This window comes from Pinus tabuliformis, chromosome 2_1 (assembly GCF_031772625.1).
Source record: "Pinus tabuliformis cultivar Carrire ecotype Pingquan chromosome 2_1, CPIR1, whole genome shotgun sequence".
NCBI lineage: Eukaryota > Viridiplantae > Streptophyta > Pinopsida > Pinales > Pinaceae > Pinus > Pinus tabuliformis.
The window spans coordinates 831461259-831479267 of NC_142299.1; the positions used below are offsets into that span (position 1 = coordinate 831461259).

The 18009-nt window shown below is 35.3% G+C and overlaps 1 pseudogene; it reads right to left on the reverse strand.

The window, feature by feature from the left end:
- The window catches only part of LOC149203225 (cell division cycle protein 48 homolog), a 31955-nt pseudogene extending 23681 nt beyond the window's left edge, over nucleotides 1-8274 (reverse strand).
- Between the last annotated feature and the right edge of the window lie 9735 nt (nucleotides 8275-18009).

The following is an 18009-nucleotide window of genomic DNA, read 5'->3' on the forward strand; positions in this document are numbered from 1 at the left end:
GGTTTTGAGTCACAGATGGAATGAATACACATAACCATAACCATATATATAATATCACCTTTTATCAGGCTTTCCTCCGCCGAAGTAAGCAGTTTCTTCAAACATGATAAAAAATTGCAAGGTGGCCTTCTGACTATGCAATCTGACCCTAGTGTCAAGACCACAATGTGTCACAACTACGGTGTACAGCGATGGAAACCAAGTGTATCATGCCAATATATATATATACTACTTTGATACTAATACCCACAGATGAAACATTGCAAGGTATCCACCTCACACCTGTTGACCCTTCAACTGGGATGTGATGCTTGACGATGGGGATGGAAGCGCTGTTAAACTGTGTCTCGGTCTGTCAGACAACATTCCTATTGCAAGACATTGTGTGTGTGGACAATGACATGACGACAACGTCAGACAATAATAGAGAGGATAAACGGGGACGACACACTGAGACAGAGTCAATACCAGAAACAACAATGGTGAAGAGTGGTTTGTCTTTGTTAATCCCAACTGCCAATGACTTAATGTTGTATCCTCTTCTCGCAAACACGTTTGTGATGTGGTTTATCACCCCACTTTGATCCCTGACAAACACAAATACTGTGTGGCGTTGATAAGGTATAGACACTCCATAATAAAATTCCGGAAGATCGTCGTCATCTTTATTCTCTACTCCATTAAATGGTTCTGAAGAACCAGTTACCGTTGTACCACCTGGCCTCTCTGTAAATCAAAATTTCGTACCAAAAACTCGAGACTGTTGCAACGTCTGTGCAAATGCTTGATATTTTGGGATATCAGTATCACTGACACTCCTTCCAACATATTTCATGGACTCCTCAAAATGAGCTAATTTTATTTCAGCTACCTCCTCACTATCATCCTCATCCATAACTTCAGGATTTTATTTTCTCTTCTTTTCACGTTCAATATCCTTCTCGATGTTTTCTCGAATGGCATATTTGCAAGTCCGCAAACAAATTTCTGTAATATCAACTCCACTCAATCCTGGGGCATAACGGGCTAATGCAGTCAAATCAACATCCTTGGAAACCGCTGACTTTCTCAAGCATGTTTTAAAAATTTGTAGGCGTGAAATCTCATCGAGTAGTGGTATGTAAATTAATTGGTCAAGCCTACCAAGCCTTAGTAATATAGGATCAATAATATCTAGCCTATTTGTAGCCCCAATACTGAAAACAGATTTATTGTCTGTCATCCCATCCATCTCTATTAACAACTCATTTAGGACCCTGAATGCAACACCACCTGCATCGCCGACATCACTACCTCACTTTGTAGCAATAGAATCAAGCTCATCAATAAACAAGACACAAGGCACTAATTGTCGAGCTTTGTTGAAAATATTTCGAACATTAGCCTCACTTTCACCCAACCACATAGTTAATCATTTTGGGCCTTTTACACTGATAAAAATGACCTGGCACTCATTTGCAATAGCTTTTGCAAGCATCATATTAGCATAACCTGGTGGCCTGTAGAAGAGCACTTCCTTCGAAGGGGACATGCCAAACCTTTCATATTTCTCATGGTGCTCCACAGGATATTGAACAGTACCTTGAAGCTCCCTCTTGACATTTTCCAAACCCCCAATATCCTCCCAAGAAACATTGGGCACTTCAACAACAGTTTCACCCAAGAAAGATGGGTTCCTGGTGCCCAACGCAGTCTAGAATTTCTCATTTGTAACAGTAATAGAATTAAGTATTTCATCATTCCCCATAAACAACATATGCTCTAAAAAATGTGCAAGGTCCTGTGCATCCACTGGATCGAAAAAAGATCATGTCAAGCAAGTCCTAACTGCACCAAAATTTGTTCAGTAGATTTCTTACATGCAATAGAAACCCACCGAAAAATTGCAAGCTGCAAGCTTTTAAATGTCCTATGGAGATGTTCTATAAAATTTGATGTAAAACATTCAAGAATTGCCAAAGGTTGTTCCTCATACTTAAGAAAATGCTCCAGGTTAGGATTAAAAATTTCTCTTTACATCTGGTTATTAAGATGCTGACAAGCATGCAAAGCCTCATATTCACCTTCACTATCATAATCCATATTCATATCGGTTTCTTCATCAAAAGTATTTTCTTCTTCTTTTTCTTCTTCCACATTTGTATGATATTTTTCATCTTGTTGTTTCTGAAGATAATCTACATCCACGTCATCATGCTAATCAAAATCTTCTTCTCCTACTTCACCTTGTTTCGTTTTCTCACTGTCGCTATTATCTTCCTTATTATCGATTTCCTTTTGATGAGTTTTAACTTCTGAAAATTATTTTTCGAAACGTTGAAATGCTTCTTGCATTTTACTATACGGCTACATGAATTCTGGACGTGAACATAATGGCATATTGTGTGGCGAAAAACGTTCAAAGACTCACATGATTATATTGTGCACAATGGCTTTGATACCATTGAAGCATCAAAACTGATAGCTTGTTGACTTAATATCGTAAAAATACACAAGAGGTATTTTGTAATAATAATTTATTATATATAAAAATGTACAAGTGATGATGAATGTTATAATGAGGACACACATATATACCAGGAGGTGTCCTTTCATGATTAGGCATGTCTAAAAGACATGCCTTTTCAATTAACCTAATTTCTATTTAACATAATCAATATTTGATTATTTATTATTTACATTTATTTTATTTATTTACTTGTTATGAATTATATTCATAACATTTAGTGATGAATTGTCTAGTGGAATATCCATCACACTTTATAGATTATTAGGGTGGTCATGGGGGGGAGAAGCCCCCCTTGCTCAAGCATTTTGTGTGAGAGGCAAAAGCTCCCTTTTGTGAGCGTTCATGGATAAACCCACCCAAAAAAAAGCTTAATTTTAACATCCATTTTTGGTAGTTTTGGCACACAATTTTCGCCTTTAGTAGTTTTATGGCACATGGTAGTTGAACGCATGGTTTTATAGTTTCAGTTAAGGAACTATGGTTGTATTCTAATCCAAGGTAAATGGATTTTCACTTTATATATATATATATGGTTTTCCTAGTTTGGGTTTTCAATGTAAAATTTATATGTTAATGTTTATGATTTTCATTATGTATTTATGTTTATTAAAAATTCGTTTGCAACAATTAATTGTACAAGGTCAAAACCTACAATAAGGTTTTCCACCCATTTCATTACATTATAGAAAATGGTAAACCAAATAACCACATTGAGATAATTTGTATGCAATAGAGACTAAGTGAATACTACTTTGTTAAGGTCATAGGGTGGTAAACTAATAGAGTATACAATCTTTAGGTCATGTGTAAAAAAACTCTCTATTTGTAAGGCTAATGAACAAACTAATGTTGTATGTATTGGTTTTATATGAGGTGATGGATAGGACACAAGAACATATTATCATATAGTAATAGTGAATCAAATGTAGAAACTGATATGGGAGATTGTGGAGAAAATGTGTTATATGTTGCATGGGACGTTTGATTCTACGTGGATTTTCCTAACACCTAATTACTTGTATGTACTTAAAAATAGATATATCATAAAGGTTTATAATTGTACAGAAAGAATGTATCTTAATCCTAGGATCCATGAATAGATATGATTACAATTAATATCATATAGGAAATAGATTGGCTATGATTTCACTATTGTTAGAGTGATACAAAGAATGCACCATGTATAGCTCACCCATGCTCATTGGTGACCTCTTTATGGATATGAGACACCTCAACTGCAAAAATTTATAATCAAAGTATTGAGCAAAGTATGTAGTACATCACAATTGATTTGTTATTTTATTTTATTTTTTTGTTTATTTTGAATGTACATTTCTAATTGATACATGTAAACTCTTGTACTTATATAATATTATTTTCGTGTTACAAAATGTCACTGCCCTATCAACATGCAAGAAGAGTGAAGCACACATGATTTCATCCATAACAAGAAACCATTTAGGATCTAACAAATTGGTAAATCTAGAAAATGTTCATTGCAAATAAATGATTTACGGGCTAGCAAATTAATAACCTCACTAATAATCACTATTATTAACACTTATAGATGACAATTTTGAAGCATAAGACATCCAATTCAAGGATAGTATGATAAGATCTCTTTGTTTTTAGTGCATCTAGTCCAACTTGACAAGCATTAGTGGTGGAATTCATTTCCACATAACATCGACAAAGATAATATCTTGCTTAGATATATTCCAAAGGAGAGGAGAGTGTTAACATTGATAATGCATATATCATAACTTATATGGTGATGAGATCACCATTACACATTAAGATAGTTTTGATTCATTTGTAATTATGATGATAACATTTTAATTTTTATTAGTATTTTTGTTAAACATATAACTAATCGTGTTTTTAACTTTTTGACATTAAATGGTTGAGTTAGTAGCATTTGACATGTTTTACATTAAAACTAGCACAACCACATTAGTAAATGTGGTTGATATATTCCAAAGGTGTATATCAACCACATTATTATTATGATTATTATTACTATTATTATGATTATTATTATTAATACTACTATTATTAATTATTATTATTATTAATTAATAATGATATTAAATTTAATTTAGAATAAATTAAACTTAATATCACACTTTAAGCTTCTGTGGTCATTTTTTGGAAAAGTATGATACGGATTATCCATAGTACTATGTTCATTATGTCGACATTTCGAACCCCAAAGGGGATCCATCTCAAGACAAAAAATGAATGATAGATTGAGAGAAGACTCTACTGACCAGAACAAATAAATAAATACCTAATGGATGATAAATTCAAGTAGAAGCCAACTAATTCAAAAAACTAAACTACATATACTATTCAATTTTTTATTATTTTAGTTTTAATTATTTTAATTTAATTTTAATTTATTAATTTTAATTAAATTCTTATTTTAATTAACCTAATATGAATTAGTAAATAATAAAACTAATTAATTCTATTGAAATAACAAACGAATAAATAGATTTAAATAGATAAGTTTATTTGTATAATGTAATAAGTTTATTTTGTATAATTAGTTTTTAATTTTAATGAGTATCTAATTTTAATTAGTATCTAATTTTAATTTTACTTTTATTTTAGTAACCTAATTAAATATAATTAGTTTATTTCATTTTAAATTCAAATTTTTATTTTAACCTAATATGGATTACTAAATTATTATATAATTTATATATATATATAAATAAGTCTAACTAATTTTTTGAAACAAATTAATTAATCCACTAAATACCTAACTAGGAAAGTAATAAATGATTTGATTTTATTTTATTTAGATTTGGATTATTTTATTTTTGTTTTATTTATAATAATTGATTGATTAATCTTATTGATAAATAGTTAATCCCTAAGTACCTACCTAATAAAGAAATAAATCATTTATAGATTAATTTTATTTATAAATTTTTATTAATGTTAATGTTTTTTTTTTTTTTTTTTCGAAGGTGGCAAAACCTATCAAACTCAGGTGTCAAACCAACAGTGAGGACAGCCATGTCTGGCTGCTATCCGCGAATCTCGGTTTGACTCATCACTGTTATCAAGGAAAACCACGCCACCTGTAATAACCCGCTGGTGGTCCGTAAGGGAGCAGGCTTTCACTCCTGCCAGATGCCTCTGGGTCTTGGGCCGTTAACCTGTTTCCTTACGTCCGAGGAAGACGAGCTCTTAGCCAAGCAGAAGCAGTTTTACGGCATACTCCAGGCCATTATTAATGTTAATGTTAAAATCTATTGTCACTAGAATTAAAAAAAATAAAATTATTTTGTTTTATTAGTTAATTTATTTATTAGTTAATAATCATCTATATTAACTTAAAATAATCTTAATAATTATTTATTATTAATAATAATCATTTATTTATCTATTTACAAATAAATGGTTATTATGTCAAATAAATAATTATTAATTCCTAAAAAAAAATTCCCTTTCACTAAGACAAATGCTATTAATTAAGGAAGGGGAGGAAGATACCAGTGATACTACACCTCGAAAGATCTGGAGGGATTGATATGTCTAATTAGGGGAAGCCAGTTTCCACTAATCTCATTTCCATTGTCCCTGTTGAGATTATGAGGAAACTTCATAATTTTGATATCCTCTCTGATTTTCCTCTTTTGATAATGATCCTCTCTTGCAATAATTCTGGCGTCCTCCAAACACACATGATGCTTGGTTTTGGATGAGTGTTCCGCAAGGGCCAATGTACGAGATCTCCCATTCTTAATATCATCTTCGTGCTCTTTAAGTCTTGTTTTCAAAGATCATCCTGTCTCCCCAATATAACTCTTGCCACACGAACAATCAATCTTATACACACCCTTAAGTTGTTGATGATCTATGTTATCCTTAACTGACCTCATTTTCTGCCTAATCGTTCCACATGTTGTAAACTGAGTGTCTATGTCCTTCTTTCTTAAAATCTTAGCGATTTTATCTGTAACCCCTTGAATGAATGGGAGGTACACTTTCCCACAATTTTCTTTCCCGTAGTTTTCTCGGGGACCCTTGGAGAGGACCTTTTCTTGAGCTCTTTTTATAGCTTTCTTGATATTAAACTCCTTGTATCCTATATCCTTAAAAACAGAGGTTAAGTGTTTAATTTCTTCATTTAGGTGATCAAAGTCAGAAATTCTAAGAGCCCTAATAGCAAGAGTGTTTAAGACGCCAAATTTTTGGGATGGATGATGGTATGAATCAGCATGTAGATAGCTTTCCGTATGTGTTTTCTTCCTAAAGACCTAGTGTCCCAAAGTACCATCCTCCTTTCTACTAATCAAGACATCTAGAAAAGGAATTTTATCATTTTCTTCAAGCTCCATAGTAAACTTGATTTTAGATGATATAGAGTTAAGATGATTAAAAAACTTCTCAAGCTCAGCCTTTCCATGAGTCCATTTTAAGTTGGTGTCATCAACAAATATTTTCCACCATGTCGGTTTCAAAGGGTATGAGTCAAGGGATTTTCTTTCAAAGTACTCCATGTATAAGTTGGCGACAATAGGTGAGAGCGGGGATCCCATGGTGACTCCTGATATCTGTTCATAATAATTGTCTTGAAAACTGAAAAAAGTGGAACGCAAACAAATTTCCGCAAGTTTTGTTGTTTCTGGATCAGTGACTTCTTTTATAACATGAACAGCTTCATCTAGAGGAATCTTTGTAAACAAAGAAACCACGTCAAAACTCACCAGAATATCATCCTTATCAACCCTCTCATTCTTGATAAGTTTCACAAAATCATTGGAGTCCTTTATAAAAGAGTCTGTGTTTCCAACCAGAGGCTTCAGGATCTTAGCCACATATTTAGCTAATTCATAGGTAGGGGAACCAATGGTGTTGACTATTGGTCTAAGAGGGACCCCTTCTTTATGAATTTTTGGTAATCCATAAATTCGAGGTATAACCTCACAGGATGGAATTAGCCTCTTTTTCATTTTATCATCAAGGTTTGATCCCATGATAGCCTTCTTGACCTATTTTATAACCTTAGGAATGGGGTTGGAGTTAATTCTTCTATAACTACCACAATTTAGATGCTCATTCATTTTATGAATGTAATCATCCTTATCTAAAACAACAGTTTCTCCTCCTTTATCAGCCTTAAGCACCACTATTTTATCATTATTACGAAGTGATCTAAGAGCAACCTGCCCTTCTTTATTTAAATTACTCTTTGGCCACTTAGATTTCATCATAATAAGGGAACACTCCTATCTTAATACTTCTTTGTCATCCAATGAAAGGCCTTGAGTCCCATTCTCAATGTTGCAGATGATGCTTTCAAATGGAATGTCCTTGGGAGAGACTGTGAACCCCAAGCCTTTGCCAAGAGTATTAATTTATTCAGGAGTGAGCAGTAAGGAATAGAGATTAACAAGAGTATTAATTTATTCAGGAGTGAGCAGTAAGGAACAGAGATTAACAACTTTCTTACTAGGCAATAGTTTTGAAACACTTATATTCGAGACATTGTTATTCAGATTCCCCAACTATTTACTGAAAAAAGACCTATCATTTCCGTAATTTTTACTGCCCCCATATTCCTTGGGTTTTGCCCTAAATTGAGTATCTATGTAGATCACATTGGCACTGTTCATATCAATCTTATTGGCACTGTTGTCATTAATGGTAAAACCTTTGTGCTCACTTATCGGATTAATTTGACATCCTATATTAATTTCTGGAACGTGGGAGCTATCACCCTCCACGTCATTGTTGTTCTTATCCATTTCTCTTATAGGATTTTTAGTACTCTTATTGTCATTCGTTCAGTGTCCTATATTGATTTCAGGGATGCAAGAGCTATCACCCCTTACGTCGTTGCAATACCAACTATCTAACCTTTCATAACCGATGCTTGTTGTATTATCCAACCTTTCAATGTTTTCTCTATCAGCAACGCTGTCGTCTACAATGTCATCACTAATCTTACCCTATTCACTGTCCTCGCTTATCAACACCTCCATTACAAATGTGAATTTTTCAACATCGAGAGTGCTGGAGTCAACATAGGAGACATCATCACTCATCAATGCATTTCTTCCTTCAACGTTCACTATGCTCACAACGTCCACTACGTTCACAACATTCAATGGAACTACTACTGCGTCACCTATCTTGGATGTTGGAAGTACGCCATTCTCCACAGCTGAATTTATTACTACCACGTTATCAACCTTAGCTCTCGGTTGACAACATGCATCCCCATCCTTCGCTACAGGCTGTTTGCTATTTTCGAAGTCAGGTTCATCAGAAGCCTCAACCGCTGAAGCCGAAACCGGTGGACCTTTTCCTAATTTGGAGAGCTTTCTGGAATGTCTCTCATGGGCCATTCTACCTTCTTTCTGAGCCTTCAAGGAAGCCTTTGCATCAATTGTTCTCCACAAATCGAAGCTGATCATCCTAGCTAACTTTAAGTGAGCGAAAAGGGTAGAGCGACTGAGCCTATCTAATGCAGCCTGCGTTTTCTTGATTTCACCATAGATGAGAGCCAGACTTAATTTTAAAAATGAATTATTGTTATATCAATTAAAAAGCATATGTTTTACCTGAGCAAATTGAGGTATGATCTTATTGTCTCTACATTGTTTCAGAAATTGCAAGTCAGCAGCTCTTCTTTCAATCTTTATCCTTGAAATTTTGAGAAAACAGATCTCATTCCATGTATCCCCTCTGTATAGGGAAGTTATGTTAGACTTTAAGCTTATGTGGTCATTTTTTGGAAAAGTATGATCCGGATTATCCACAGTACTATGTTCATTATGTCGACATTTCGAACCCCAAAGGGGATCCATCATCAGGACAGAAAATGAATGATAGATTGAGAGAAGAATCTACCGACCAGAACAGATAAATAAATACCTAATGGATGATAAATTCAAGTAGAAGCCAACTAATTCAAAAAACTAAACTACATATACTATTCAATTTTTTATTATTTTAGTTTTAATTATTTTAATTTATTTTTAATTTATTTATTTTAATTAAATTCTTATTTTAATTAACCTAATATGAATTAGTAAATAATAAAACTAATTAATTCTATTGAAATAACAAATGAATAAATAGATTTAAATATAATAAGTTTATTTGTATAGTGTAATAAGTTTATTTTGTATAATTAGTTTTTAATTTAAATTAGTATCTAATTTTAATTTTACTTTTAATTTAGTAACCTAATTAAATATAATTAGTTTATTTCAATTTAAATTCAAAGTTATGTTTTAACCTAATATGGATTACTAAATTATTATATAATTTTTATATATAAAAATAGGTCTAATTAATTTTTTGAAACAAATTAATTAATTAATTAATCCACTAAATACCTAACTAGGAAAGTAATAAATTATTTGATTTTATTTTATTTAGATTTAAATTATTTAATTTTTATTTTATTTATAATAATTTATAGATTAATATTATTGATAAATAATTAATCCCTAAGTACCTAACTAACAAAGAAATAAATTATTTATAGATTAATTTTATTTATAAATTTTTATTAATGTTAATGTTAAAATCTATTGTCACTAGAATAAAAAAAAATATTTTGTTTTATTAGTTACTTAGTTTATTTATTAGTTAACAATCATCTTTATTAACTTAAAATAATCTTAATAATTATTTACATTAATAATAATCATTTATTTATCTATTTACAAATAAATGGCTATTATGTCAAATAAATAATTATTAATTCCTAAAAAAAAAATTCTCTTTCACTAAGACAGATGCTATTAATTAAGGAAGGGGTGGAAGATACCAGTGATACTACACCTCGAAAGATCTGGAGGGATTGATATGTCTAATCAAGGGAAGCCAGTTTCCACTAATCTCATTTCCATGTTCTTGTTGAGATTATGAGGAAACTTCATAATTTTGATATCCTCTCTCATTTTCTTCTTTTGATAATGATCCTCTCTTGCAATAAATAATATAAACCCTAAAATAAATATGGTTGACCATGTTTTAGCATGGTTGAATTTCATATTAAGACAATATTTGTCATAATTAGACATTTGACCATGGTTGATTTTCATATTCAGACATTCTTTCTCACAATGTGACATTAGACCATGGTTGCAGTTGGGTGTGGTTTTTTACCTATTTTCTGCACATTCTTTCCCTAGTTTTGACCTTTTCTGTCCTCCAAGCCTATGACTTTATATGACCAAATTCCCTATTTTCTTACCTTTTTAACCTATTCTACTGTCAGGTTACTTTGTTATATTTTACTTAATAATACAAGGCCTTATTCCTTTTTGTGGCTAACTGGGAGACTATTGAAGAAGTATTTTGGGAAGTCCTTCTTTTCAGGTGATGGCTCGTGAGAGAAAAGTTATGAAGCAGATAGGCAGCAAGGATTAACTGCAGAAAAGGGTAGAACGGTTCACTGTTACACCCTCGATGTTGTTACAGGTTGCTACTACACATTAGATGTTGTTAAAGGTTACTGTTACACATTGGATGTTGTTACACCACACGTTGATCCGCTTTCACACCAACAGTGTTGTCACCAGTAATGTCGCGTCATCCTGAACCGCCATTCACTCGATGTTGTTGCACTGAAGCTGGAAAATGTGGGTACTATTCCACATAATAGCTGTCGGTAGTAGGGATTGTTTATTTTTGAAGCAACAAGACTCAAGCAGTTGCAATCATAACTGATGTATATTTGTATTTAGCAATAGGTTGTAACTACTTTTATTTTTTATCAGCATGAGAATCGTGAGATTCTCATGACTGATCTGTTTCTAATTTTGGGTTGTAATAACTATAAAAGAATTTATTTTTCATGTAAAAGGACACGACATATAGAAGAGTACTATTACTCTGCTTCTATAATTCTGAGTTTATTTTTAATATCAATCAGCACAGTGATGTTGTTATTGTTCTTCAACTGATTTGTTAATCACTTTTGTGTTCTTCCTGCGCCCTGCTGAGGAGGAAGGGCCCTCCTCTTTGGCAGGGATTGCAATGATATAGGTAGTGTACATTCTAGTTTAGTTAATTGATTTATGGTTTCTCATTGTTGCTGTACAAATCATGGATTACATTCGTTGTTGTTTCTATTTATATTATGTTGTTACACTGAGTTAATCAACAGAATGGTAGTAACCAGCTGGAGTAGATATTAGTTCCTGTGTGGTGCGCCTTTACTTTGATAGCTGCAAGTTGTGATTTAATTCTGTAGAGTGTTTTTATGTCTACACGCATGGTTTGATTCAGCAATTTAGATCAGTGACATATTTTACATTTTTCTACATTTTCTTATGCTTGGTTGGAGTGTATTGGCATAGACAGTGCGAACTCCATTGAAACAGCAAGACCTACCCTGGTTTGATAATTAATGTTGCAGTCTCAGTCAATTAAGATTGATTAAAACATCACTACTTTTTTCCTCCATTTTCGGGGATGGCAGTTAACGATACAGTCAGCCATGTTGTTTGTTTGATATAAAGTTTTCCTACACCACAGTTGCTGGGTGGTAAGACGAGAGGTTAGAACCTACGCATCACTCCAACATACCTGGGTGGGCTCACCATTGTGATTATTAGGACACTTAGGACATTTTGATGTTTTATTAGTGTGTCTTCAGCTCTTCAGTCACTAGGCAGTAAGACGAGAGGTAAGAACCTGCCCATCGCTTTAACATACGTAGGTGGGCTCACCACTGTCGAAGACTGAGACACTTAGAGTGTGATTTAATACACATAGGGTCCATGTGTGCACTTGTGGGAATTACAGAGACACTGAAATCACCCCATTATAATAAGTCACAGGAACAATGGATTGTAAAAAGGAAAGGAATGGTGAAGATTTAGGAAGGAAGACATTTATCTAGGAACTAATCTCCAAGGCAGAAAAAGAACAATCCAGCTCTCAAAGGAATGCAAGGAAAACAAGGCCACAGAAAGCTGTTACTCCCATAGCGAAAGAAGAAACCTCTAATTCCTCCATCTCAGGACCGTATCATTCTAAAGCTAGCACTCATACCCCCAAGACCAGGGATTCGATTCATGAGCAAGAAGGGGAAGCTAGTAGCCAAAATTTGAGGATCGAGGGGCAAGGAGAAATTGAGGGGGAACATCAGACACCTGAGACGGAAAAGCACCTGTTGGTTTATCAATATCCAAATACAGGTAGTGTAGTGAAATAGCCAGCCCCAAGGGTATCTGAGGCACCAACCACATCTACACGGCCATCACAAACATAGCTCGAAGGACATCTTCTATAGTAAGGGTTATAAGAATTAGTCATGGGGGAAAACAATGATAATAATGCAAAAACAGACGCCACTATCACCACCTTTGAGTTCCCAATCTCGAATATCGGAAGTGAAGATCCTATGAAAAATATTCCTCTATCATCCTTACCATCCTTTTAGGGGATGATTGTGGAAGATCTAAATACATTTCTATTTGAGTTTGATGTCTTATGTAGAAGTTATGATTATATAGCGGATGCTCAGAAATTAAAGCTATTTCCTGCTACCTTAAAAGGGGCAACCTTGAGATGGTTCATGGGATTGGGCTCCGCTTTTATTTCAACGTGGAATTATATGAAGGAGACGTTCTTGTCAAAGTACTAGGACTATTGTAGGACCACGGACTTAAGGGAAGAGATATTTATAATGACACAGAAGGAGGATGAAATCCTGGAAGATTATGTGGAACGATTCCACTATAATATACAGAGGTCTAAACACAACAATTTATACCAAGAAATCTTGAAGAATATATTCATCATAGGGATTAGGGATGATTTCCTTGACACCTTGAATCTATTGGGAAAAGGGGATATATTGCAAGAGCCATACGCTGAAATTGTAAAGCTATGCCTAAGATGCTTTCGAGGATCGTCCAAAGGAAGGAGTACAATTTGGGATGCCTATGTTCACATACAAAAATTTGCAAGCAAAGGAGTAACTAGATCAGAGATCGAGAATTTGTTTGAAAATTCAAGACCGATATCCTCAGTACTCTCTTGGCCTAGATGACAATAGAACAGATCAAGAAGACACAAGCAAAAGTTGACACACCCCTAGGCGTGTTCTGTCCGACTTGTTGGAAGAAACATCCTTTTAGGGAATGCGAATTGAACAACATCAGCCTATGTAATATCTGTGATCTGGAGCATTCGACGGAGCAATGTTTGGAGCTTCCTAGACTAAAGGCAGTACTCCAAAAGTCAAGCAAAGAGGTGCAGTCCTCTTACTTCATCGCACCGAGGAGGCCATGGAAACCACGACCTCCAGGTATGTCTCAAGACTTTTCCTCTTTCAATACATGGAACAATGCATATAATAACCAACAATATCCATGGAAATATTCTGCCCCTCCTGCAGCACATTTTCCTTCACCCTGGAACCAATGGTGTCCATCTCCTGTTGTTCAATATCCTCAATCCCAACCATACCCTTGGAACCAGAATTGGAGAGGAAATGGCTAGAATTCAACTTTGCCTAGACCACCCATGCAACAATAGCTGCAGTTACCTCATTTCTAAGCTCCTGCTCCTCCACCACCTGTGCGACCCCAACGACCTGTGCAACCTAACCCAAACCCAAACAATAAAGTAGCTCAGGATATAGAGGCTCCGATGATCTTCCAGACCTACATTATTACCCCCGTGGGGCTTAATGAAATACAATTGCGATCGGGCATGGGAAATAACTCTAGTCACTCCCCTATCATCACAGAGGAGGATTGTGAACCATCCAGAGGATATGCCGGAAGCTCTGAGGAAGCTACTCCACCTACAACAGTTGATATAGAGGAAGTTGTTACATCTGTAACAACCAACCCACGAAAAACTGTTACTGTTGTAACATCCAATCTGGGGAAGGCTGATACACCTGTAACAATAGATTCGACTATTGTAACATAGTACCCCCCGTATCCTCAGAGATTGGCCGAACCTAGGATGACCTCACAGCCTGAATCTGATTTTCTTAGGAAGTTGCAAAATTTTTATGTATGAATTCCTCTGCTGCAAGCCCTGAAAGAAGTACCCATCTATGCCAAGACAGTGAGAGATTTGTGCATCAAGAAACCTAGGAGGAAGCCTGAGGACCATGCCACCATACATGTGATGGGAAAGTTATCCGAATTAATGTCTGCTCAGCCTCTCCTTACTAAGTACAATGATCCAAGAAATCCTATGGTCACTGTCTACATTAATGATTAGCCCATAGCCAACACATTGATCGATCTTGGGGCTGCCATTAATGTAATGACGAAGGATCTCTTTATCGCTCTCGAGCTACAGGGACTTAGACATACTCCTACTGTGCTTGAATTAGCAGACAGGTCCCGTGTTAAACCCAAGGGGATGCTAGAGGATATAGTGATTACGATAGCTTCCTGGAGATATCTGGCTAATTTTCTTATCTTACAGCCCAAATCCAATTTGGGGGGGAATCCTTTGATCCTACGAATACCTTGAATAGCCACTGCAGATGCATTTATAGGCTACAGGACAGGATCCATGGTGATCTCGGATGGCCAAGCAACACAGAACCTTAATCTTTATCCCCAAAAACCAAATATAGATGTGTAAAACCCTTGGTGGGATGAGCTTGAGCTTGAGTCAGATCTTTCCCTACCACTCCTCACTTTGGGGAAAGCCTAGTATTTCAAAAATGAGACAGAAGATGATGTCATTAACGGTTTTATTAGTAATTCACTTTTTGTTGCTTCTGTTAAAAATGCAAATGAGGAAGAAGAGGTGGAAGATATAGATTTTAAACAAATGAGGATCACTCTGAATATTGCTAGCAGTCCAATTGAGATCGAATCTGGAAAGTTTTTGAATGTTAATCCCAACCTGACTGCTGAACAAAACCAATGGCTGTTACAACTATTACAGAAGTATAAAAAGGATTTTGCATGGGATTATACAGATATGAAAGGGATCCACCCTAACCTATGCACTCACCATATTTATTTGAAGGATGGTTGCAAACCAGTCAAATAGCCACAACACCACATGAACCCTGCACTAAAGGAGGTGTTGAAAGAAGAATTACAAAAACTCCTAAGTGCTAATTTTATTTATCCAATATCTGACAGTAAGTGGGTGTCACCGCTTGTCATCGTTCCTAAAATGAATGGCAAGTGAAGAGTCTATGTTGATTATAGAGAACTCAATAAGGCCACTCAAAAGGACCATTTTCCCTTACCATTTATAGATTAGTTCCTTGATACTCTCTCCAGAAAGAATTGTTTTCATTTTTGGACAGATTTAGTGGCTACAATCAGATACAGATTGCCCTGGAAGACCAGGATAAAACGACCTTTACTTGTCCTTGGGGAACCTACGCATACATAGTACTTCATTTTGGACTCTGTAATGCATTAGCAACCTTTCAAAGGGAAATACTGGGAATTTTCTCTGACTTATTGAATGACTGCCTGAAAATCTTCATGGACGATTTCACACCTTATGGAGATGCTTTTCAAATAGCATTAATCAATCTGGAAAAAGTACTAGAATGGTGTGTACAGACTAATGTTTCCTTGAGCACTGAGAAATGTCACATGATGATGACTGAAGGGATCGTGCTTGGACACTACATTTCTACTGACGGAATCAAGGTAGACCCTGCAAAAATAGAGGTAATTCTAAAAATTCCAACCCCCAAAATGCAAAAATAGGTACATAGTTTCTTGGGCATGCAGGGTATTACTGGAGATTTATAGAAATGTTTTCAAAAATTGCATCGCCATTATTTTCCTTGCTCATGAAGGATGTTGATTTCTTGTGGATAGGGCAGTGTGAGCACACCTTCTTAAAACTGAAATGTTGTGTATCAATAGCTCCAGTCTTGCGAGGACCTAATTGGGAACTGCCATTTCACATAGCTACGGATGCATCGAATATTGTTGTAGGTGTTGTTTTGGGCCAACTGGAGGATAAGAAACCTTATGCTATTTACTACATAAGCAAAAATCTAACCCCCACTGAGCACAACTACACAGTGACTGAGAAGGAGTTCTTAGCAATCGTGCATGCCATCAATAACTTCCGATAGTACATCACTGGGTATCAAGTATTTGTACACACTAACCATTCTGTCATTCACTTTTTAATTAATAAGCCAATTACAAATGGTAGGATTACATGGTGGTTATTGTTGTTACAAGAATTTGATATCACTATTGTAGATAAGCCTAGAAAAGACAATGTAGTAGCTAACTTTCTTTCTAGGCTAACTGTTGATTACAGTTGCACTCCCACTGAAGATTCTTTCCTTGATGAATATCTTTTTGCTATTTCTACTTACTCACCTTGGTATGCAGATATAGCCAATTATCTTGCTGCAGGGAAGTTTCCACAGTATTTTTCCTCCAAGGAGGAAATAAAAATCATACAACAAAGTTCTACATATACCTAGATAGATGGGAACCTCTACCACACTGGACTAGATTTCCAGATCAGACGTTGTGTTAGAGAAGATGAGGTCTTTGATATCCTTAAAGCCTGTCATGAGGAACCCTATGGAGGACACTTTGCAGACAAACGAATAGGATACAAAGTCCTTTCAACAGGGTATTACTAGCCGACAATATTTCAGGATGCCAAGAAGTTTGTGAAGGGATGTGATAGTTGTCAAAGGATGGGCCAACCACTGCAATCAGATGAGATGTCGTTATAGCCCCAAATCGTCCTAGAACCTTTTGAGAAGTGGGCTCTAGATTTTGTAGGACCAATTAATCCTTCATCTAGATAGAGATCCTACATCTTGGTCTGCACTGACTATGTCACAAAATGGGTTGAGGCGAAGGCACTAACTAGAGCCACAAAGCAAGTTGTCTCAGACTTTTTGTTTGAAGACATATCTGTTCGGTTTGGCATACCCAAGGAGATAGTCATAGACAGAGGGCCCCAGTTCACATCTCATAAGATCTAAGAGTTGGTCGAGAAATATAAAATCCATCACAGAATCACAACACCTTATCATCCACAAGCAAATGGCCAAGTAGAAAGCACTAAAAAAGTCATTGAGGGGATCCTTACTAAGACTGTGGCTAGTCATCGAAGAAATTGGGCTGACAAACTTCCAGAAGTGTTATGGGCATATAGGACTACATGGAGGAATGTTGGCTTGTAAGAGTCATCAAGGGGAAGACCCTGGGTTCGGGCACAGGAGGCCAACAATGGTCCACTATAGTCTAGGATAGCGCCAGCATTTTTACCTTACCCCAAAGGGCAAGGAGTCTCACCCGAGGCATGTCACGACAAAAAGGGAGAATGGTTTAGCATGGAGTTGTGAAATTCTTAACCAGGTTGCATTCAATCACATATATGGACACATTATATATAACACAGAGGTAACAGCATACTTGTGATATCATACAAACTACTGATTACATGCAATTGATAAGACATTCAAAAAATTTAAAGATTCATCATACACAGTGCCCAGATACATAACAAGCTGCAACTGATCTTAGCAG